Below are 23,978 nucleotides of genomic sequence, written 5' to 3'. Positions count from 1 at the left end.
TTTTATAGTTAGATATTTTAAATCTTAGCCAACTGATTTTTTAAAATGTTTTATGTTTTGAAAGATTTAAAAGAAGTAAAAGAAAAATTGGACAAGATTGTAAATAAATGTTTCAGCCACATCCCTCACATCTTGTTCTTCAGAGCAGTGTAAGGAAATAGAAGAATTGAAGTGTTGTAGATGTCTTGTTGCACATATTGCAAGAAACAGCTATAGAATTAGATCATGAAATCAGCTATCCTCATGTGCAATGATCAGGTGGTTACTATGGTAACATTTGCAAATTTTTGTAGAGTTAAAATTTGTAGTCATCCCATCATCCCATCATTGGCTTTTGATTTTTCATGTAAATATATCACTGTGCTACCTGAATGCTATTAAGTGACATCAGCCACAGCACTTAACCACCACCCCTATACTGTAGGCTAGGAAATCAAAAATAGGAAAATGAAAGGAATGAGAACATTTTGCTAAATTACATTTTAAGACTGTCCTGATGTTGCTGGTAAAATTTTAGGCATTTCTTAGGAGGAGTAAGAGCATTGCCAGTTACACTTTAATTTTATAAGTATATCATATGAAATTGGTTAGGCGTGGTAGCAGTAGGAGGTAAGGAGGGCTTTAATTTTTCAGCTAAATAGGTGCTAAATAACCAAAACGACGTAATGACCCTTCCGAGACTGAGAAGATTCATTTTGAAAACAGTCCCCTTTTATTTTAACCTTATTAACAGTTTGAAATTTGTTCTGTGTTCATATATTCAAAAGTTGCCCTGCTTATTTGACTTCTGATTATAAAATCAGACTCTAATATCTTAGACTAACTTGGATTAAAATAGCCTATAATGTTCCCTTGTATCAATTACTGTATTCTAGTAAAGATTCCTACTGTTTTTGTTTTGTTTTGCTTCCCAAAGCCCCCTGCTGCTGTTGATTACACCTAGATCTGCTACTGATTGGAACTGTTAAAAGGCAAAGATAGTGTGGCGGGTTGCTGAATCATTTAATTGTAGGACTAATAAGAGATGTTCTCTCTGCGGCCTAAAAGAAATAGTGGCACTCGAGTGGTATGTATAAAGAGTCCAAGAAATAGTCTTTAATAATTTTTGAAGGTGTGAAATTTATTTACTTAGTGAATTTATTTACTTGTAACATAATTGAGGTTTATCAGCAGCCTGGTTGGATTCCTAAACCATGTATGTGAACTCTGTTGAGAGGAAAGGAGAAGGGAGGAGAAATGCTAGAGAAAATTTAGTACTAACAATTATTTTTCTCTGGCAGTTGAATGCTGTTCATTTTTATAAAGCTAAAACAAATGGATAACTATATGTATAATCGTTAATTCAGTTGTTGAGACATTTGATAATAAAATGGCAAGAAACTCAAAGTTAGGTTTTCACTTGTAATTGAGGCTCTGTTTGTAAGCCCCAGTGTGCAGGTTATGTAAGATACAAGCTCCAGGAGAAGTTTACATACAACTTTTGGAATCTAGAGATAGGATTTCCATGATAGCTGTGGGTACTTTATGAAGCATCCACAAATCAAGAACAACTGCTACATTGTACCCTCACTACTTCAAAATTTGAGATAATCCTTTGTTGGAACTTTGTGAGAGATTATTTGAAGGGAAATAGTTATACCCAAGTGTATTACATGATACTACCCCTTCTGTTCATTATAAATAATTGCTTCTTCTTTTAAAGCCATTTCAGGTTTCTAGGTGCAGACTAAATCAATGGTTTTAAGTAATTAGTTTGACGTTACATACATCTATTGAGAGGTATGACTGACTAGAACTTGAAATGGGAAAAAGCGAATGTTCTTTTAAGATATTTATTGAAACATTTTGATCAGGGAAATTGCATGAAGAATGCTGACTGGAAGGGCGCTGCCACTAATGTATATACTGGGTTGGAGAGACCAGTTAGAAAGATGACACCGTTCTATGGTTGACAATAGAAACAAAGTAGTATTCAGTGCTGGTGTCTCTTTTTTTTGGTGACTCATTGAATCAAGCATCAGTAAACTCTGAAATAACTGCTGAAATCTTAATGAATATTCACTATTAATGAATAGTGAACATTCCTGTCTTCTTAAGTAATAAACCATTAGACTGTAAGCTCCTTGAGGGCAAATATTACTCATTTTTGTGATCTCAGCATTTGACACAATGTGTTGCTTATGGTAGTCATTCAACCTTTTAAAGTGAAAAAAAAGTAAACAGAAAGGTCTTGTATTGGTTTGCTAGGGCTACCATAACAAAGTATCACAAACGGAGTGGCTGAAACAACAGAAGTGTATTATCTCACAGTCCTGGAGGCTAGAATTCTGAGGTCAGGGAGTTAGCAGGGTTGGTTCCTACTGAGCACTCTGGAGAAGGATCTGTTCCAGGCCTCTCTCCTGGGACTGTAGATGACCATCTTCTCTCTGTGTCTTCACATCATCTTCCCTCTGTATGTGGCTAAGTTAACTCTTTCGGTAAGAACTCCAGTCATATTGCATGAGCGCCCACCTTGATAATGACATTTTAACTTTCCCCCATAATGCTGTGTCTCCAAATAAGGTCACACTCTGAGGCACTGGGGATTAGGACTTAAACATAATGTTGAGGGGTCATAAATCAACCCGTAACACCTCTGTTTGAAGTTGATAACGGTTTACAGGCCAATGGCTAATGACACATACGGTTTATCAAGGAATAAATATAGTCATAAACAAAAAAGAAATATGTCAGTATAGGGACCCACAGCAATATGTCCCTTTGTAATTAATACCATGTTATGTAATTTATTTATTTATTTATTTATTTTACTATTTTTCAGTTTATATCTGCAAATTGACAGCTAATCATTGTACTGGTTTCCATCTAGTGGCAGAAGTGGAGATGGAAGGCTAAGTTTCAAAAGTACAATAGAACTAAATTCCCCTTTTATTTTACCTTGTTTAGAATAATCTAAATCATCATCCACCCTCACCACACAGACTTCTTGTTTTACGAAAACAAGCATTAGTATTGAAATATTATGGGTAATAACTAGATTATAATGTTGTACCAGGTGGGTTTTTATGTACAACTTTGAACAGGTAGTCATTTATGTAGAACAGATTCTCTAGAAGTATGGTCCCTGGACCAGCAGCTCAGATTTTACCTATTGATCAGAAATTCTGAGGGTGGAGTCCAGGACTCTTTGTGTTACTGAGACCTTGGGTGATTCTGGTGTACACCAACATTTGAGAACCACTGGGCTGAATGTAGGTATAATACCTAATTGTATTGTTTTCAGTAATTATACAAGCTTAGAATTATTTTTTTCTTTCTCCTATGATTTTCCTTATGTTATTTGATACTGAGACTTTGATTAGGAATGCCACCCAAAATTGTTACAGTATTTTTGTGGAAAACATTAATCTCTGTTGTTGGTTTATTGTGTATCTTTTTTGAAATGTTTTATGTTTGCAAAAGCATATACAACTCTCTCTCTCTCTAAATACATATATATAATTCTTTCCTCTTCTTTTTCTCCTTCTACAGATAGTAACATAGGACCTTGCTATTTTCACTTATTATAACTTGGAAGTCTTTCTGTGTCAATACATCGTTCTTCTGTATGTTTTTTTCTTCTTTATTCCTTTTTAATAGCTAGATGGTAGTACCACTGTATGCATGTACAATATAACTTATTTAACAAGTCCCCAATTGATGGACATTCAGGTTGGTTTCAACATTTTGCTATCGTAAAAATTCTGTGAGGAATATTATTATGTGTTTAAGTTATATCTATAATTTCACATATATACAGGTATATTCATAGCATAATTTCATAAGAATGTAATTTCAAGGACAAAGAGAGAGAGAGAGTGTGTGTGTGTGTGTGTGTGTGTGTGTGTATGAGTGTGTGTATATATATATATACACACATATAATTGATGGCTGTTTCCAAGTTACCCTCCATGGCAGTTGTACCAATTTATACCCCCTTTAACAGATATGTTATTGCTTCAGAAATGTTTTGAAAGATGCAACAGCGTTATATAACAGCATTATGTTTTTGAAGGAAACATCTATGTTAAGCTAAAAAAAAAAAACTCCACAAAACTTAAAGTTTTAATAAACAGTATATAAGACTACTTCAGAGTTTCTTACATTTAAGTTATAATTTGTTTTAGAAATTTCTTGCTGCATAAATAGAAGATAGAATTGAAGATTTGTTTCCACTAATCTGAAGTAAATCTACATTTTAGTGATTCATTAAAAAGTAATTTTTACATATTTGGAAAAACGTATCTTTCAAATAGTGTTGGTTTACTGTCAGTGAGTTCTTGGACAGTCTTTAAATGTGAGGATTATTTGAAATCCTACATTTATGATTTTTTTTGTATCTACCATGATGCTTTTATTTTTTTATTTTTTATTTTTAAAATAAATTTATTTTTTACATTTATTTTTGGCTGAGTTGGGTCTTCATTGCTGGGTGCGGGCTTTCTCTAGCTGCAGTGAGCGGGGGTTACTCTTCGTTGTGGTGTGCTGGCTTCTCATTGCGGTGGCTTCTCTTGTTGCGGAGCACGGGCTCTAGGCACGCGGGCTTCAGTACTTGTGGCTCGCGGGCTTTAGAGCACAGGCGCTCAGTAGTTGTGGTGCACCGGCTTAGCTGCTCCGCAGCATGTGGGATCTTCCCAGACCAGAGATCAAACGTGTGACCTCTGCATTAGCGTGCAGATTCTTAACCACTGAGCCACCAGGGAAGTCCCAGATCATAATGTTTTCAATTAAAACCCTTTGTAGGTTTTTCATTTACGCAGTATCATTGGTTTATATTGTGTTAATCATTTCAAAATGTAAAATGAAGCAGTGAGTGAGACACAGAGCATTGGGTTTTTTGTGTGTTTTTAAAAACATTCTATACTCCCACCCCCCCTTTTTTTTTTAACACTCTCTTAACTTAAAACTACTAAACAGATTTTTATTTTAATCGTTGGAACAAAAAATGTTCTCTTGGGCTGATACCAGTACTTTCTATGCCAAGTTACAGACCGGAATCTATTTTTATAGGCCAAGATACAAACCTCTGAAAACCAGAGTTTATAATGGAAACACTGACAGGCCCTTAACTATCACAGCACACATGGCACTGCTGAAATCATAAGGTACAAGGCACAAGATTTCACATGCAGGGTGAACATTGAATTTTTCAGCAATTGTATTGTCAAATGCCTTTCAACTAGGATTTAGTAAGCGTCATGTGCAAATGTAGCTGTGCTCGGGGCTGTGAAAGCACAATGTATGGGCCGATTCTTGCCCTCTGCATGCTTGTCCCGAGGTACACAGACACTGAGAAGCACTGAAATAAACCTGTTGGGAGACAGCCTTGTGAGTGGATTTGGTTGGAAAGAAATACGTATACTTCCTGATCTCTAGGTTTAATTCGTGGCTCAACCCTGAAAATCTTGCATGTTTTTGCATGTAGATCACTACATGTGATTCTGGGTATTATTACAAAGCAGGAAGAACTAATCAGTTACATCTTCATTTTAATACTATCACTGAAGAAAGCTTAAACCCTATGTTGTTACACAGTTTGATACTGGGTAGTTGAATTGAAGACATACCATTTACTCCCTCTTTGAGGGATCCTATTTAGGTAAAAAAATAAAAATAGCCTTTTTCAAAGACCACATTTGATTACTCAACTTTGATTAAACAAAAATCATTAAAACATCCACCATGGGGTTTTTAATTACTGTGCTTTATTTTAGTAATATTTTAGTTTAAATGGGACTGGTTCTCCTACCATTAGTTAACACAGAATGAATGAGCCTACAGTGTATTAAATACTTTAAAGGGAAAGCTCAGAACATGTCAGATGCCAAATGGGAAAATAGTGAAAATGGTATGAGCTCTATAGTTAATTTGAATGTTCATGAAGGGTTGTGTTCTCGCACTTTTAACACCAACGTTGTCTACTCTCTTTCTTCCTTTTCTTTATCTTGTTAAGTGTAGGACAGAAGTGGAGGTGTTATGTCACATATGCTATCTTAGAAGCATTTCGAAGTGTTAGAGAAAACCAATGTCTTGTGGGAAGATAATGAAGTGATAGTTTGTTGCTACAGGTTTTGCAAGTACTGCCAGAAGGAAGAGGTAAGGGGAAGATGTTAATTTGAATCTGAATCAGATTTTCTGTTCTAGTTAAATTTTCCTTATCCTTTGACCTATATCCATGTACATTTAATACTGTTTGGATAGGAGACATGCTTCTATCCTAAGAGGTATCTTTTATGCATCAGACTGGTTTTCCATTAATGAATGGACGTTTTTGAGTAGTTTTAAGATTTTTGCATCAGTCATTAAGTTTCTTCACCTAATGTGTTAGAAATAATGCTTTAGTATCCTGAAAGATGGAAAACTTCTAAAGTAAGCTGTTTAATTCTGTGCAGTTGTACTAATTCTAGAATGGGCAGCCCTCATTTCCATCTTTTACTTTGTTGCTCTATTTCTTTAGGGAAGAGAGTCTGTATACTAACTCCTGTCTACTTCCCCTCACCATTGCGGTAAAAAAACTTCACCACAGGTTTAAGGAAATACAATGTTGATCTTGGTTATATAGGTAGAAGATAGTATATCTTAGAAGTTCCATTTTATGAAGGTACTTCACTGTGAAGTAAAATGAAGAGGGTGTGTGTGTGTGTATGTGTGTGTCTGTATGGGGGTGAGGGGAGCAGAGAAAGAGAGAAACAGACATACACTGAGTTCCTAGATTTACAGATTTATCTGCTTTATAAATTGTTCTGGAAAAAAAATACAATAACAGAAGCATAATACTACATGAAACCAAAATCCAGAAGAATTTCTAGAGCTGACTAAACTTTCTTTTGTCATTTACCTCCACAGCTGAGAGGGCTGATAACCATTAAGGACCTAATGGCATATTAGACAATTCACAAACTCTCTTTTATACTGACTCTATTAATAAATTTATCCAATTCATACTTACCATTAGCAGTTTCTGACTACAGTTGGTTTTAGGAAGGGTAATATTTTTAATCAATGAGAGATGAGACTCAGATTTTGCTTTGCCTTTGTGCCCCATGAAGCAGAGATTGGGTGAGTTGGTGCCAGAATTTTCTTTTCCAGCTCATTCATGGGCTCATCCTCCCCCTTAGTGTTCCCTCTTATTAGGACTGGATATGCCAGACACTTGGCTGGGAGCTCCTGACCTTCGATGGTTGTCCTTTACTCAAAAACAACTCAAGGTCTTGGATTTACTTAATGATATTTATACTTTTAAATTTGGTTTCAGGCTTCAATATTTTTGCTTTTTATATATTGGCATTAATAGGTCAAATAAGCTAGTGCTCTGTCTTAAATATTTTATCTTTGAATTGTAAGGAAAAAACAGATTTATGTATTATTGGAATGTAAAAAATTAGTTTTCCTCGTGAAAAAAATTGAGAATGTTTTTGAACTTAGGTAAATAATTGGAGGAGATTTTTGTCCACTTAGTTTCCAAGCAAATACAGGTATTCCAGGTAAAAGCCTTGGCTGATGGATAATATTTTATGCTTAATATTGAAATATGCACGAGTGCCTTGGGGAACTAGAGAATGAAGCGGCTGTGAGGGGAAGGGTTAATTCCCATGCTTATTCCTTGTAAAATATTGTACTTCCTTTCACGTTCCTTTAATCTAAATTATGATCACTTCCTCCAGAGAGAGAAATGAGCTCTAGTTACTTTGCTGTTGCTGATGAGCTTAGTTGTAACCATCAACCCTTTCCACCCCCTGTGGTTGGTATTTTGATTCTGAAGGTAAAGTGTGTATTTGTACACTTGTTCCTATTGAATTATATACTTTCTGGGTTGGGACCTTCCAAGACTACAGTTTCTTATATAAGCTCCCAGCTCTCAAATAAGCTCTCAGTCCTGCCCTGTCATTCTGTGTCCTCATCCTCTTTACATTTTCTTCATAACATATGACATTTCTTGACATGCAAACTATATTTTATCCTTGACTTAGTATTTGCCTTCACCTAGAATATTAATTCTTCGAGACTTTTACTGTCTTGTTTACCATGAAATGATTATCTTCTAGCCTAGCGTCTGGCACGCGGGAGGAGTCAACAGGTATTTATTCAGTTGAATGTATGTTACACCTGTGCCACCCCTGCTTTCTCCAGTTTCTGCTTACTACCTTCTTTCCTTCCTCAAGAGACATATTGAGAACACATGACATGAAATCTAATTTTAATGTTGTAAGGTAGTGAACAAATCTAATGGGACCCTCAAAGGATATGTGTTTTTGAACTGTAAGTACCATCTTGTTTTTGATCTTCTTCTGATCACCTAGCTGAGTAAATATATCCACCAGACCGGTGACAGTGTGACAGTGATGGTAATAACAATAATAGCTAACAGTTATTGAGTGCTTACTATGAATGTTTCAGGTGTTGTAAGTCCTTCAGGGATATTTGTTTAATCCTCACAAAACCTGTGAAATGTGTACTTCCCACTTTTACATTGAGGGTACTGAGGCACAGGGCGTTAAACCAACTTGTGTAAGGTCAGGTAGTTAGTAAAGACCTTTTCTCAGTTTGAGCATAGAAACTGTGACTGTCCCTGGTGTCAACAGTGTTAGGCTGGAGGCTTCCTTTTGCAGGAATGGTAATGTGTGGTGCTGGTGCCGTCTGGGGGGCCTCTTCTCTGGGCTCTTCTTCCCCTTTCGTTCTCTTAGAAGAAAGAAACCTTCTGTTTCACTTACTTTTTTCTCATTTGAAGTAGAAATAGGGGACTGACTTTTACATGATCCAATTTCTCAATTTATTCAATTTAACAGTTTAAAATTGAATGAAAAGGAGTTAGGAAACATTTCAGAGAGAATGGAATATGTGAGATCAACTTTGAGAAGTGATTAGGGGGATCGGGTCTGATGGATATTTATTCATTAATTTGACAATATTTACTATCTATTCTTTGTTAAACCATGAGACTGGAAGAGTTTTAAAAAATAAAAAAAGGAAGGTTCAGAGAGAGGAATGGGTTGGGATAGGTTTCCTTGACCAAGGCTAGTTGCCCAAATAAATAGAGGTAGGAAAACACTGGATATCTTTAGAGAATGAAAAGATATGAAGAAGATTAGAAAGATAGATATGGGTAGGTCATGAAAGGTATTGAGAACCTGTTAGGTGTATTTATATTTTAGTAGGCATTTTGTAACCACAGACATTACCATATTTAGTTAACCAGATGGATTTTTCTGAACAGTAGTAAGCTTTATCAAGTAATATAATATGAAATATAAAGTGGATTATGAGTCGAAAGAATAGAATTTTATTAATAGCTCTGCTTCCTAATCGTATGAACTTGAACAAGTCATTTTAATGTTTTTAAAAGCAAATATTTCTTATAGAATATATCCTCATGGTTACACAGGGCTCTAAACTGAAGAATCTTTCCTCATGTATAGCAAGCTTATATTTATATATTTTTACAAAATAATGGGGGTCATGCTATATATATTCTGCTACTTGCTGATTTCAGTATCCTTTGTATATTTCCTACATCAGTGAATTTACACATTTTTTTTTTCTTTTTCCGGTACGCGGACCCCTCTCTGCCGCGGCCTCTCCCGTTGCGGAGCACAGGCTCCAGACGCGCAGGCTCAACGGCCATGGCTCATGGGCTCAGCGGCCATGGCTCATGGGCCCAGCCACTCCACGGCATGTGGGATCTTCCCGGACCGGGGCACGAACCCATATTCCCTGGATCGGCAGGCAGACTCCCAACCACTGTGCCACCAGGGAAGCCCCTGAATTTACACTTTTAATGCCTCTGTGTTATTCCATTTCCGGATTACCAAAATTTATAAAACCACTTCCTTATTGATGGATATTTAGGTTGTTTATAGTTTTTGGCTGTTACAGTCAACCTCTTTCTGCATGGATTTGGCTAGAGGGTATGTCAGTAGGATGAATTCCTTACAGAATTGCTGAACCAAAGGGTATATGCATTTGTAATTTTGATAGTTGTTGCCAGATTGCTTTTCAAAAATTTGTGCTCCTATAATCAAGTTATTCAAAATCAAAATGCATATTTCTCTACATCCTTATCAACACTAGGTATTATCCACCTTTTTTTATTTGGCAAATTTGATGAGAATTACATCTAGATTTTTAAATTGACATTTCCTTAATTATGAGTGGGGTTGCATATTATTTTATGTTGCACACACACACACATCCCCGCAAAGTATTCGTATACACAGTAACATTTCATTTTGCTCTGAGCTACCTGATGCTCTCCTTTATTCATTCATTTAACTCTTCGAGTTTTATTTTTCTCATGTGCTTTTTAAAAAGAGGACTGTTACCCTTCTTACCCACTAGATGATTGGGATGATCAACCTTTTTTTCATTACTGCTTCCCTAAAAAAATCTTAAAAAAAATGTCCCCCTAATCATCTTCCTTTCACAGTGACGTTTTAGTACCACAGATGTACACAGATGCACTGCATGTCTCTTTATGTACTGTGGCCTGTTGGAGGGCCATAAGCCATTGTAATATCTAACATTTCCCCCCACCCCACTCCAGTAATTAATTTTCATCCCCTCAAGGATGGTGTCACTCCTGTTGAGATCACATGGTATATGTGAAAGTTTTTGTAAAGTGCAAAGTGCTATTCAAATATAAAGCTTTGTTGTTAATAATTTGCATTTTGTGTGCTATAATATTATGTGTCTGTTTTGCAGCTGCCTTTCTCTCATCACAGATTTCCCTTTTGCAAACCTAGGCATTTACTATTTTGCTGTTCATTTTGCTGGCTTTGGAATGGAACAGTCTTTCTTGAGTTGACCTCTGTTTAGCTCTCTCTGCCCATCTGTGCCAGTCAAAATGTTACTCTTCCTTCAGAGCCTGTCCTAGATAAGTTCGCTTTCTCCATGAAGTCTATTTAGTCCCTCATAATTATCCCATGACCTTTTAGGGTTAGAGCTCTTTTAATATATCTCCTTTGCTCTGACGTTTTGTCTTTTATTACCAGGTCTATGTATTTTCCGTATTCTACCTCCTGACAGATTGTTAGTGTCAAGATAGCAAGGATGTTGTCTCTTTTCCTTCTTCATTCCCTTAGGTTCCTTTCCCAGTGCCACTGTACATGGTGCGAAGCCAGGAGGGACATCTTGCAATGAATTTTTTTGTTTGTTTGTTTGTTATTAATGAATTTCTAAAAACATCTGAATTCATGTCACAGCCACTCGGTGTGTGACCTTGGGCTGAGGTCCTTAACCTGGGAGCCTCAGTATCCACCTGTACAAAATAGGAATAAAATGCCACCTTTTTGATAAGACTGCTGAGAAGATTGAATGGCATAATAACATAAAGCATAGTGTCTGGAGTTTGGTAACCATTCAGTTAAATATTAATAATCATCACTTTTGCAAACATTTCTTAGCACAGAGAAAAGCATTGAAAAATGTATTATTGTAAATATTTCTGTTTCTTTCTTGTTCAGGAGCATAATCTGTTGTTCATTGTACCATACATGCACATGGAAAATGTGGTTTTCTTTAAATCAGTTGTTTTCCAGAATGCATCCTGCAATATAATTCACCATATGGGAACCATTTAAAGTATACCTGAATAATAATATAATGTACATTATACTTTCATTTTTCAGTACTGTGTTAGAATTATTGTATATCCATGATTTTTAAAAAAATTCTATAAATCATTAAGCAAAAGACAGCCCAGTTGAGAATTGGGCAAAATCTATGAAATGTCAGCACTCAGAAAAGGAGACTCAAATGGCCAGTAAACAGATGTGAATGGTTCGTTTTATTTGTCACCTTGACTAGGCCATGGGCTGCCCAGGTATTTGCTCAGACATTATTGCAGGTATTGCAGTGAGGGTGTCTTGGATGAAATTAATATTTAAATGGGTAGGAAGCAGATTGGCCCCCACAGTGTGGGTGGGCCTCATGTAATCAGTTGAAGGCCTTGGCCCCCACAGTGTGGGTGGGCCTCATGTAATCAGTTGAAGGCCTGAATAGCACAAAAGGTCGACCTTTCCCCCAAGCAAGAGGAATTCTACAGTGCAATGACTTGGACTTCATATACATCATCATCTCTTTCTGCCTTCAAACCAGAACATTGTCTCCTCCTGTCTGAGAGGCTAGAACATTGGCTCTTCCTGAATCTCCAGCATGCTTGCCCATTTTAATAATTGAACTTTCTAGGTTCCATAATCATGAGAGCCAATTTCTTTATAATAAATATCTCTCTATATATATCTTTTTATAAATATATACTATTTTACTTAAATATATACTATTTTATATAGTATGAAGTACTCTATTGGTCTCTATTGGTTCTGTTTCTCTAGAGAACCCTGACTAATAAATGAAAATATTTCCAATCAAGTAGTCAAGGAGATGCTCATTAAAACCACAACGAGATACCATTTCATACCATTCAGACTGACAAAAAGTGAAATGGCTCATGATACTAAGAACTAGGGACTCTCCCACATCAACACGTAATTTGGAACAGTGACTTGGGATAGGAGTTTGACAATATTTTGTTAGAGTTAGCGATGGCCAAAGGATTTAATCCAGCAATTTCACTTTTAAAATTTCAGTTTAGAAGTTTTAAAATCTAGTAAAATTACTAGGTTTGTCCTCAAAATAAGATTACATTAATTGTTAAAGTATATCTCAAAATTTAGTTTTGTGTTCACATGCTTCTAATGAAAATCATTTTATGATCCATTTTTATATTTGGTTGCTTATTTAACTATGGATACATGTATGTGCCCTGCCATGTGGGCTCACAATTGCTGTTTTGCACGAAATTCTATAGTGTACTTAATAAAATTATTTTTGAAATGAGACGGTGTAAAGAAATATATCAAGAATTTCACTCACCATGTCCAATATTAAATTCTAGTAGTAACGTTTTTTTTGTTTGTTTGTTTTTTGTTTTTTTCGGTACGCGGGCCTCTCACTGTTGTGGCCTCTCCCGTTGTGGAGCACAGGCTCCAGACGCGCAGCGCAGGCTCAGTGGCCATGGCTCACGGGCCCAGAAGCTCCATGGTATGTGGGATATTCCCAGACCGGATGAACCCGTGACCCCTGCATCAGCAGGCGGACTCTCAACCACTGTGCCACCAGGGAAGCCCGTAGTAACATTTTCATACTTTTCTTTTTTGGTGCTAAGGCCCTCTGTCAGTAAATCACTAGAAAAATTTTGTAAGGAATAATGCTGGTGTTCCAAGGGATGTACATGCTATATATAAATAACACCTATTATATTAGAAAGCAAAGTATTAGTTTCTGAATATGAGAAAGAGAATAGGCTATACAAGTGTATTTTGTAATTAAACTCTGTAAATTTACTGCTTTGACCACTTATATTAAGTTACCACATTTAAATAAGTAGTGACCTTTCTCAAATATTTGGTTAAAAACTTAGAGCTTTACACAACTTCAACAGAATCATCCTACTGTATTAAGAGTAATTGGCCATCTTAATCTTTTACTTGATTTTGTAGGATTTAAAATCCTGGAAATTTAAAATATACCTCTATAGTTTTAAAAGTTATAGCATAAAAACATTTCTTTGCTAAGGAAAACTTCATAAAAATATACACATAAAAGTATATTTGGGCTCGTGGGGGGAAATTATTTGGTTTTGAAAGCCTCTATTTTTATAGGAAAAAATTACTTGTAATAATAACACTTAAAGTGCTTGATCCTGTTTATTCCCATTAGAAACTAGGACAAAATTTCCAGGCCTGACAGTTTTCAGGGCCTTCAGATATCTGTATATCTCCTTCAGTATATAAATAGCACATTGTAATTCCAAATGACTGTGTCATTGTTTTACAAATAGGAAAGCAGGACGTGAAGTTTGTCATCTACTTTTAAATTGTTTACTGAAGTTTAGGAGTAAATTATCAAAGTCTTAACAATTATACAATGATTTCATTTAAATCGGTATGGCAAGAATTATACATGTCTAATGTATTTTTAAACATTTTTTTGTGGTATTCAATGAAATTTTGGAGCTAGCGTGCTGCTATCTTCTGCCTAAAGCATATACACAGGAAGAAGAGGTATCTATTTTTGCTGGTGAAATTCTCTGGTGATTGGGATAGGATTTGTGTAGCTCCTCTGTAGTCCCTGTGTACCCACATCACTATCTATGTATTTATACAGTTTTGTTAGTTGTACCCTTTGGTAAACCCTTTCAGGCCTTCATTGGCTCTATATGGAGTTCATGGAATTATTTTGTCTTTTAGTATGCATTAATGTCTTGAAACTTTTTTCAGTATAGCCATAGTGTTTGTGACATCAAGATATTATGTGAGTGCTGTGTGTTGTCTTCTGTCTTTATAATTAGCCCTTTCTTCTTTATCCATCTTACATTTTGTCAGTCCTTGAAACTTTCCCTGTCATAAAAGTGAAACCTAAATTTTTTTTTTTTTTATTTGTGGTACGCGGGCCTCTCACTGTTGTGGCCTCTCCCGTTGTGGAGCACAGGCTCCGGACGCGCAGGCTCAGCGGCCATGGCTCACAGGCCCAGCCGCTGCAAGGCATGTGGGATCTTCCCGGACCGGGGCACGAGCCCGTGTCCCCTGCGTCGGCAGGCGGATTCTCAACCACTGCGCCCCACCAGGGAAGCCCCAGAAACCTGAATATTTTAATTCTTATTTTGAGAGCCTATGATGTTTACATTTTTAAGCTACATATATATATCAGTGTTTTTACATGGACATCTAGATGATTTTGGTACATGCAGGAGTTACATGCACACATATCTTTTGGGTAAAGATGAAACAATTACAATCAACTTGGATATCAAAGATTCTGAGAGAAACCCTCAAGTCATATTCATTATTTTATGGTAAGTTTTAATATTTTAAATGATTGCCATTTTCTGTTATCAATTATATAAAATCTGTATATATTTATATGTCATCAAGTTGGGGACTTGGAGTTTTTCTTGCCTCTATTATATAATGATGATCTTCTGCTATAATTGAAATATTTTCATGTTCATATTGAGGCTTCTTGGTTCTCATGTGGAAGCTTAGACTACATGAGCAAATAGGGTAGTCCCTTTTGAAGTCACTAATCAGTTAAATTGGCAGTTTTCATATGGAGTATAACTTGTCTTCAGATTACTCATTATTGAATAATTATTTTAAATTTAAGGCTACACTAAGAGCTTATCATACCTTAGATTCTACAGCATCAATCATAGTTAACATTTGTAATACACAAATGAGAAGATTATATATTTGAATAAGAGTGGTCTCAACAAATTAACAAAGTCCAGTTTTCTTTGGATTTTTTATTTCTAAATGCACCTCCTCTCAGGGGTAAAGATAATAATCTCAATATAAGAATAGTCCTGTACTCTCTTTCCACTCAGCAGGGTCCTCGGTGGCTCTTGGATTTTTGTCAGGATGTTTCATTTTTCTGCCGTTTAGTAGTTGATGATTTCCATTAAGACATTTGTTTGTTCATTTGTTTATTATATATATTTTTTATAGCTCCTTAGGACAATTGAGAAACAAGTTCCAGTGGGCTGGACCTGACCATTTGTGCAGTATATTTTGGTCTTTCCCATTAGCAATCAGATAGCAGCTCTGGAAAAACAACTCTTTCCTGCCTGAGGGTGAGTTCTTTGGGGATCTCACCTTTTGAGAGTTCTGGTCTCATTTAATCCTGGAGCTCCTACAGTGGATATACCACACATTTTCCCATAAATACTTGACTTCATTTATCTACTTGTAGGGTTGTCAGATAAAATACAGGATGCACAATCAGATAAGTAATGAATACATTTAGTTTAAGCATGTTCCAAATATTGCTTTTGTTGTTTTTCTAAAGTTCACATTAAACTGGGCATCTGTATTTTTATTATTTCAATTGATTAATTAATGCTAAGGCTGGCAACCTATTTCCTCAGCTTTTTTCTCACTAAACTTTGAGCCCCTTGAATGAAAGGGGGGGCAGTTGTACCCTAATTCATCTGTACCTACTTTTCCCCTCCCCATGATAGTCTAGTGATTTTTACTGGCTGAAAGAGCAGGCTCTCTAATCAGCTATAAATGTTACTTTATCTGAGTATTCATAAAGCAACTTTGCTCAACTGAGTTTGCCCTTTTATGCGAATTGAATTAATTGAAAAAAATCATGTTTCAAAGAATAGTTGCAGATCTCAACCTTAATTTAAAAAATCCCATGTCCCCTTCTCTTCCCTTCGTCATCTCTCTTCCCCTTCTCTTTCCAGACCTTACTATAATTAGCAGCATTAACAGCAAATGTTTGCTTTAGTTAAATTATTCAGAACATTTATTTTACTTGTCAAAGGTTAGATCAGGTTGTTGTTTGAATTGGTAATTAAATGCAGTCTAATATGCTCTCATATTTATATGCACTATAGGCTTGGTTCCTCATCATTCTGTATAATTTTGTGATGTTCAAGGCTGACATTTCAAAAAGGTTTTTGATTTTGTGGAAAAGAAAACATTCTGAGTAATCTAGTTTGTTATCTGATGTGAGAATGTCCAAAGTTATGGTTGGAAGTGAGTATTACATTTCAGTGCTGTTGTAACATACAGTATCACAGTGGTAATTTTCACCAAGTAGTATATAGAATTAAGCTCACTGCTTATTGAATTTGCCTTTCTTATGAGGAACAGTGCTGTGGTACTTGGCCCCTAGTAGGTATTCAACAAGTATTTGTTAAATGAGTGTTTTAGGTCGTATTAAACAGTATGGGGCATAGCTCAGCTCTTGTAGCTCAGTGTAATTTAAGGCAGTATTTGTTCCTATGACATACTGTGAGTCCCTTTTAAGTCATTTCAATTTGTATGCTTATGTGTAGGAGTAAGTATAATTCAGTTAGTCCTCATATCTGGGATTTATACTAAATCATGTCTTGGGTTTTGTTGATTCATTGAATGATGATTTTTGCAAGTACTTGTATATTCGTACCTTGGAGTATAGATGAATCAAACACGTCCTCTATCCTTAGAAAGAGTAGAGGTTAGTGGAAAACCAACCATTATACTGAAGAATGGTTCACTTTAGTGTGGAGTTGTACACAAGGTAAATAGGCATCTGAAGCAAGGTGGGGGAAGGTAAATTTTGAGCTGAATCTTAAGGACAGGTAGCAGTTGGGTAAGCAAAGAAGGCGAGGAAAGTAGTGCCAGACAGAGGAGCCATATGTATGGAAGTTTTGAGGAATGCAGTTTTGTATAGCTGAAGAAAGAGTAAATGTGGAGAAGCCACAGCCCGCGTTCTCTCCTCTTTACCTAAAGTTATTCAGTAGCTTCCACTGTCCTTAGGAAACAGCTCAGGATCTCAGTGTGGTCTGTAATTCAAGCCTTATACATACACTCTGCACTTAACTTACTGAGCCTGATCATCAACCACGCTGAGCCTGACTCCTCAGGACTCTGAATGGAACGTGCACGTCCTGTGTCTCCCCTGAGCCCTCCCACAGGATGTTTCCCTGCCTCCCTCTTCCAGGTAATTCTTGCTCTCTACTTACAGTCTGCACCACTTTTACTTAGTAGACATCAATATAACCTTAAAAAGATGTAGTTAATCATACATCTGCTATCTTATATAAAAAATGTTAATACTGATTATTATTGTCAGTAAACTACAACGCAGAACCTTGGTTCCACTACAGTTTTTGGTATGTGTTCCCACATGTGATCTTATTTAATTCTCATGTTAGTCATGAGATAGGTCTTACATGAAATTAACAAATAGAAAAAACATCTTTTAGCTAGAATTTAATTTCTTCTGAAGAGAAAGATAACTGAGATAATTGAAATAAAAGGAAAAAAATCTTTCAAAACAAGAGGAGATATAGAGTTAGTTGTATAGCATACCTTCTTTGTGTTTGTGTATTTTTAATAAAATTGGCTTAAAAGATTAGCCACAAGATATCATCTACTTGATGTCAAATGTAAACCAGATGTTATTCTAAAATACTTTCAAACTCTACTTTTATCATTGAAATACTATTCCTTTTTTCTTTGTTTGTTTTGGTAATTTACATAAGGAAACTTAGAAATTCCAGTGGTTAACTTTTCTCAGGAACTTCATTAATTTGATTAATCGCAGTCATGGGTTTATGACATATTCTCATCATTCGCCTATGCGTGGTTCTCTTATTGTTTATTTGTGGGATGGCTAACTTTGTAAAGCTTGCATATGACATAACAGTTAATAATATGTTGCTAGTTTCTCAGAAATCTCTCAAAATCTAAGCATTTACAGTTGAAATGCAAGGGCTTATGTTAGTTCTCACCCACTGTACTAGTATACTGAGCCGCTGACCTTCTGGTTCCAGCCCTGAACAAGAAGTGGGTTATTTTTTCAGTAAGTGGGTGGGCTTGACTCACAGAGCACAGTTCACAGGTTGGGTAAAATGTGCAGATTTCTTGCCGTCTTTGTTCTTCCCTGGCTTCCGTGGAGCATTTCTAACCAATGGGCAACGTTAAAAGGGAGCAGTTTGGCCATTGTAGAGTGTGGTGAGTGCAGGTGGCAGAAGAGTATGTGTGTGCCTGTGTGTGTGTGGGGGGGGGTTGGTTGGGGGGTGTCTGAGAACCTGTTGGTCTACAGCAAACTTGGGCTCTCTTCTCCCATGCTGTGTTTCTGAGCAAGTCCTGAGCAGCACCACCAAGTGTTTGTTCAGCTGCTGCAGGCTCTCCCAAGAGAGAGCCCAGGGTCTCGTGCCACCTCTCACCTAGAGGGACCGGTCCTTGACTTTTTAGAGTAATTCTTATTACAGGATCTTCTTAATTTCTAGTCCGTTTTATGGGATCTGTCTTCTCAAATATCTTTAATTCTAATCTCTTTCATGTATTTTGTGGTAATATACATCCCTAACATGTACCTAGGAATTCTTGAAAAACTGATTTAAATTAATAACTAACTGGGACTCAAATTAAGTTTCTCTCATTGTACTTTATTGGATTTGTCCAAACTGTCGTCAGGATGCCATAATAAAAAAATAAGGGTACCTTACAGGTACGGGAGATACAGAAGTGAGTAAAATAGGTAAAGCCTTTGCATTCATAGAATTTATAATAGGGGGTGATGGACACTAAACAAAACATGAGTTTTGTACTGTGTGAGGTAGTGATACATATTATAAGTAAAACTGGGTAATGGGATGAAGAGTAAGGGAGGATGTGTGCCGAGTGTGGTCCTGTGATTGTGGGTCACCTAACAAATGAGGTGACGGTTGAACCTGGACTTTGAAAGGCAGTGTGGGAGAGCCATCTCTGAGGATGGATACCTCACGGAAGTGTTTAGGAACTGAGGAAAGTATTATACAAAGGCTCCCGGTGGCAAGAACTTGCCTAGCACATGTGAGGAGCTGCAGAGAGGCCATTAGGCCTGGAGAGCCTGAGTGGCAGGGGCAGGGGAGCTGTAGGATAAAAGCTTACAAAAAGCAGTGCTGGGGGCAAGATCCTGTGGAGTCTGGTGAAGATTTTTGTTTTCTTCTGAGTGAGGTGAGAAGCCAGTGGAAAGCTTTGAGCAGAGGTGAGGCACGAGCTGAGGGCTGCTGTGGGTCTATGGACCGTAGATGACAAGCCAGGTTGGAAACAGGGATCCGTATTGGAGGAAATTAAATAGTCCGTGCCAGGGCTGGAAGTGACCTGGGTCAGGGTGGTTGTGGTACAGAACGGCCTAATGCTTGATTTTGTTTGGAAGGTAGAACCAACAAGATCTGCCAGTGGATTAGATACACTCCAGGAAAAGCTTTTTGTGCTGCCCTGAATGTGAGCAGATAACTGAAGGATATTAAGGGGCAGAGCGTCCCAGCAGAGGAAATGGGGTTGTGCGAAGACCTAAAGTGGCACTCTGCTGGATTTTTGTTTAAGGAATAGAAGGAAGTCCTCTGTGGCCAGAGCATCCTGACCGAGGGGAGAGTGGGGTCAGAAGGTTAGGCGTGGGTCTGGATTCAGGGCCTCTTAAGAAGAGTTTGGATTTTACACTAAGTACGTTGGAAAACAGTTTACAATGGAAAAAAATCGCATTGGATGTTGTGTGGTAATGGACTGTAGGAGGTGGGTATGCTAGGCTGTGAAGTCTGGCAATAACAGGAAATCTCAGTTGGGTTATATAGTAAGGATTCTGTTACTACCTATAGCAAGATGGCCAGAGGTAGGGTGAATCTAGGTTGGTTAATCCACTGCTATTAAGAGTATACTCTTTGTAATTGAGAGAAAAACCTCTAGAAGCCCTTGGGCAACTTCCATTCACATCGAATGGCTCATCCCAACCAGTCTGACACAGGAAATGGGACCATCATGATTGGCTTAGAGCAATTATAACTACCCCCCTGGGTATCTCTCCAGGAGCACTTGGACCAAGAACAAAATTTGAATTTTGTCAGAAAGGCAATCAACACTGTTGACAGCAGCAAGGAAGAATGTAAGCTGGGAGACCAGTTAGGGGGAAGGTATTGCCAGAGTGTCAGTGAGAGATGAATCTACAACTAGGGGGTTAGGAGTGGTTACACTACAGAGTGGAAGCAAAAACTTGAATAAAAAACTTTTACTTTCTACTGAAGTCTTCAATTACATACCTTCTCTCTGTAAGAAAAATCTGTACTAATGCTGTTGACCAAAAGGTATTTAGAACAAACGTAGTTCTTCATATTCTAACTACTAGCATTTATTGCTTAATATTGTCCTGCAGGCTCCTGTGGTCCATCACATGAGAGAAATGCTGCTATGGAGGAGCAGGGAGAAATGACTTCTGGCATTGGTCCACAGAGGAAAAGATGGGTGTTCAAATTATGTCTAGCATTTAGAAAAGTGAATGGGAAAGGCCTCATTAGGAGAGAAAGAGGTATGAATAAAACTGCGGAGGGAAGAAAGTATAGATGTTTTTGTGTAGGCTACTTTGGCTAGAGAGGATCAGGTGATGCTTCTGAGCAGCTGCCCTCTCCTCAGTGATGCTACTTGGAACTGCAGTGATTGGCGTAATATGAATCGTAGCATTGTGGGATTTAAGTAATTCACAATTTTGGCTGTTTGATACTGACTACAAAGGTCGTGTGGCTTACTCATAAATTATAATTTTGCTGAAGCGTATATAAACTATGTCTGCATCCATAGCTTACTGGTTATTTTCTTTTCTCACTAGATACGCATTTATTCTCACATGGTGATTTGGGAGGGCACATATACCCTGTAAATATAAAGGGCCTATTGAACTTTTAATCCTAGATTTTGCAGAGCTTGTATGGGAAAAAAGTAAACTAGAATGCTTTGCCTTACAAGCATAACTCGTTTTATTGTGTTTTGCAGATCATGGTGTTTTTTAACAAATTTGAGGTTTTGCGGCAACCCTGCGTTGTCAGCTGACCATTAACTATTTTTAATTAAGGTATGTACATTTTTCAGACATGCTATTGCACACATAATACAGTATAGCATAAACATAACTTTCCAATTCACCAAGAAACCAAAATATTCCAGGGACTATTGCAATACTTGCTTTTTTTTTTTTTAACATCTTTATTGGAGTATAACTGTTTTACAATGCTGTGTTAGTTTCTGCTTTACAACAAAGTGAATCAGTTATACATATACATATGTTCCCATATCTCTTCCCGCTTGCGCCACCCTCCCTATCCCACCCCTCTAGGTGGTCACAAAGCACAGAGGTGATCTCCCTGTGCTATGCGGCAGCTTCCTACTAGCTATCTAATTAACATTTCGTAGTGTTTATATGTCCATGCCACTCTCTAACTTCATCACAGCTTACCCTTCCCCTTCCCCATATCCTCAAGTCCATGCTCTAGTAGGTCTGTGTTTTATTCCCGTCCTACCACAAATCTCTTCCTGACATTTTTTTCCCTTAGATTCCATATATATGTGTTAGCATACGGTATTTGTTTTTCTCCTTCTGACTTACTTCACTCTGTATGACAGACTCCAGGTATATCCATCTCATTACAAATAACTCAGTTTCATTTCTTTTTATGGCTGAGTAATATTCCATTGTATATATGTGCCACATCTTCTTTATCCATTCATCTGTTGATGGACACTTAGGTTGCTTCCATGTCCTGGCTATTGTAAATAGAGCTACAATGAACATTGTGGTACATGACTATTTTTGAATTATGGTTGTCTCAGGGTATGTGTCCAGTAGTGGGATTGTGGGGTCGTATGGTAGTTCTATTTGTAGTTTTTTAAGGAACCTCCATACTATTCTCCTTAGTGCCTGTATCAATTTACATTCCCACCAGCAGTGCAAGAGTGTTCCCTTTTCTCCACACCCTCTCCAGCATTTATTGTTTCTAGATTTTTTGATGATGGCCATTCTGACTGGTGTAAGATGATATCTCACTGTAGTATTGATTTGCATTTCTCTAATGATTAATGATGTTGAGCATTCTTTCATGTGTTTGTTGGCAATATGTATATCTTCTTTGGAGAAACGTCTATTTAGTTCTTCTGCCCATTTTTGAATTGGGTTGTTTGTTTTTTTGTTATTGAGCTGCATGAGTTGCTTATAAATTTTGGATATTAATACTTTGTCAGTTGCTTCATTTGCAAATATTTTCTCCCATTCTGAAGGTTGTCTTTTGCTATTGTTTTTGGTATCCTTTGCTGTGCAAAAGCTTTTAAGTTTCATTAGGTCCCATTTGTTTATTTTTATTTTTATTTCCATTTCTCTAGGAGATGGGTCAAAAAGGATCTTACTGTGATTTATGTCATAGAGCATTCTGCCTATGTTTTCCCCTAAAAGTTTGATAGTGTCTGGCCTTACATTTAGTTCTTTAACCCATTTTGAGTTTATTTTTGTGTGTGGTGTTAGGGAGTGTTCTAATTTCCTACTTTTACATGTAGCTGTCCAGTTTCCCAGCACCACTTATTGAAGAGGCTGTCTTTTCTCCACTGTATATCCTTCCCTCCTTTATCAAAGATAAGGTGACCATATGTGTCTCGGTTTATCTCTGGGCTTTCTATCCTGTTCCATTGATCTATATTTCTGTTTTTGTGCCAGTACCATACTGTCTTGATTACTGTAGCCTTGTAGTATAGTCTGAAGTCAGGGAGCATGATTCCTCCAGCTCCATTTTTCGTTCTCAAGATTGCTTTGGCTATTCGGGGTCTTTTGTGTTTCCATACAAATTGTGAAATTTTTTGTTCTAGTTCTGTAAAAAATGCCAGTGGTAATTTGACAGGGATTGCATTGAATCTGTCGATTCCTTTGGGTAGTAGAGTCATTTTCACAATGTTGATTCTTCCAATCCAAGAACATGGTATATTTCTCCACCTATTTGTATCATCTTTAATTTCTTTCTTCACTGTCTTACAGTTTTCTGCATACAAGTCTTTTGTCTCCTTAGGTACATTTATTCTTAGATATTTTATTCTTTTTGTTGCAGTGGTAAATGGGAGTGTTTTCTTAATTTCACTCTCAGTTTTTTCATCATTAGTGTATAAGAATGCCAGAGATTTCTGTGCATTAATTTTGTATTCTGCTACTTTACCAAATTCATTGATTAGCTCTAGTAGTTTTCTGGTAGCATCCTTAGGATTCTCTATGTATAGTATCATGTCATCTGCAAACAGTGACAGCTTTACTTCTTCTTTTCCTATTTGGATTCCTTTTCTTTCTTTTTTTTTCTCTGATTGCTGTAGCTAGAACTTCCAAAACTATGTTGAATAAGAGTGGTGAGGGTGGGCAACTTTGTCTTGTTCCTGATCTTAGTGGAAATGGTTTCAGTTTTTCACCATTGAGGACAATGCTAGCTGTGGGTTTGTCATATATGGCCTTTATTATGTTGAGGAAAGTTCCCTCTGTGCCTACTTTCTGAAGGGTTTTTATCATAAATGGGTGTTGAATTTTGTCAGAAGCTTTCTCTGCATCTATTGAGATGATCATATGGTTTTTCTTCTTCAGTTTCTTGATATGGTGTATCACGTTGATTG

General features: G+C 37.0%; 1 protein-coding gene across 22 annotated transcripts in view; it reads left to right on the top strand.

Moving 5' to 3' along the window:
• Positions 1-23,978, top strand: part of TBC1D5 (TBC1 domain family member 5) — a 567,716-nt gene that overhangs the window by 178,268 nt on the left and 365,470 nt on the right. The window contains exon 2 of one of the 22 annotated variants that reach the window (XM_067033835.1): positions 5,998-6,135. The exons of 19 other annotated variants lie outside the window; for them this stretch is intronic. The gene's annotated coding sequence lies outside the window, so the exon portion shown is untranslated. Of the gene's footprint in view, positions 1-585; positions 610-5,992; positions 6,136-23,978 lie in introns of those variants that run through there. 2 more of the 22 variants (XM_067033839.1, XM_067033842.1) reach the window with 2 other exon arrangements.

This window comes from Kogia breviceps, chromosome 5 (genome assembly GCF_026419965.1).
Source record: "Kogia breviceps isolate mKogBre1 chromosome 5, mKogBre1 haplotype 1, whole genome shotgun sequence".
NCBI lineage: Eukaryota > Metazoa > Chordata > Mammalia > Artiodactyla > Physeteridae > Kogia > Kogia breviceps.
This window is presented reverse-complemented; position numbering and strand designations above follow the sequence as displayed.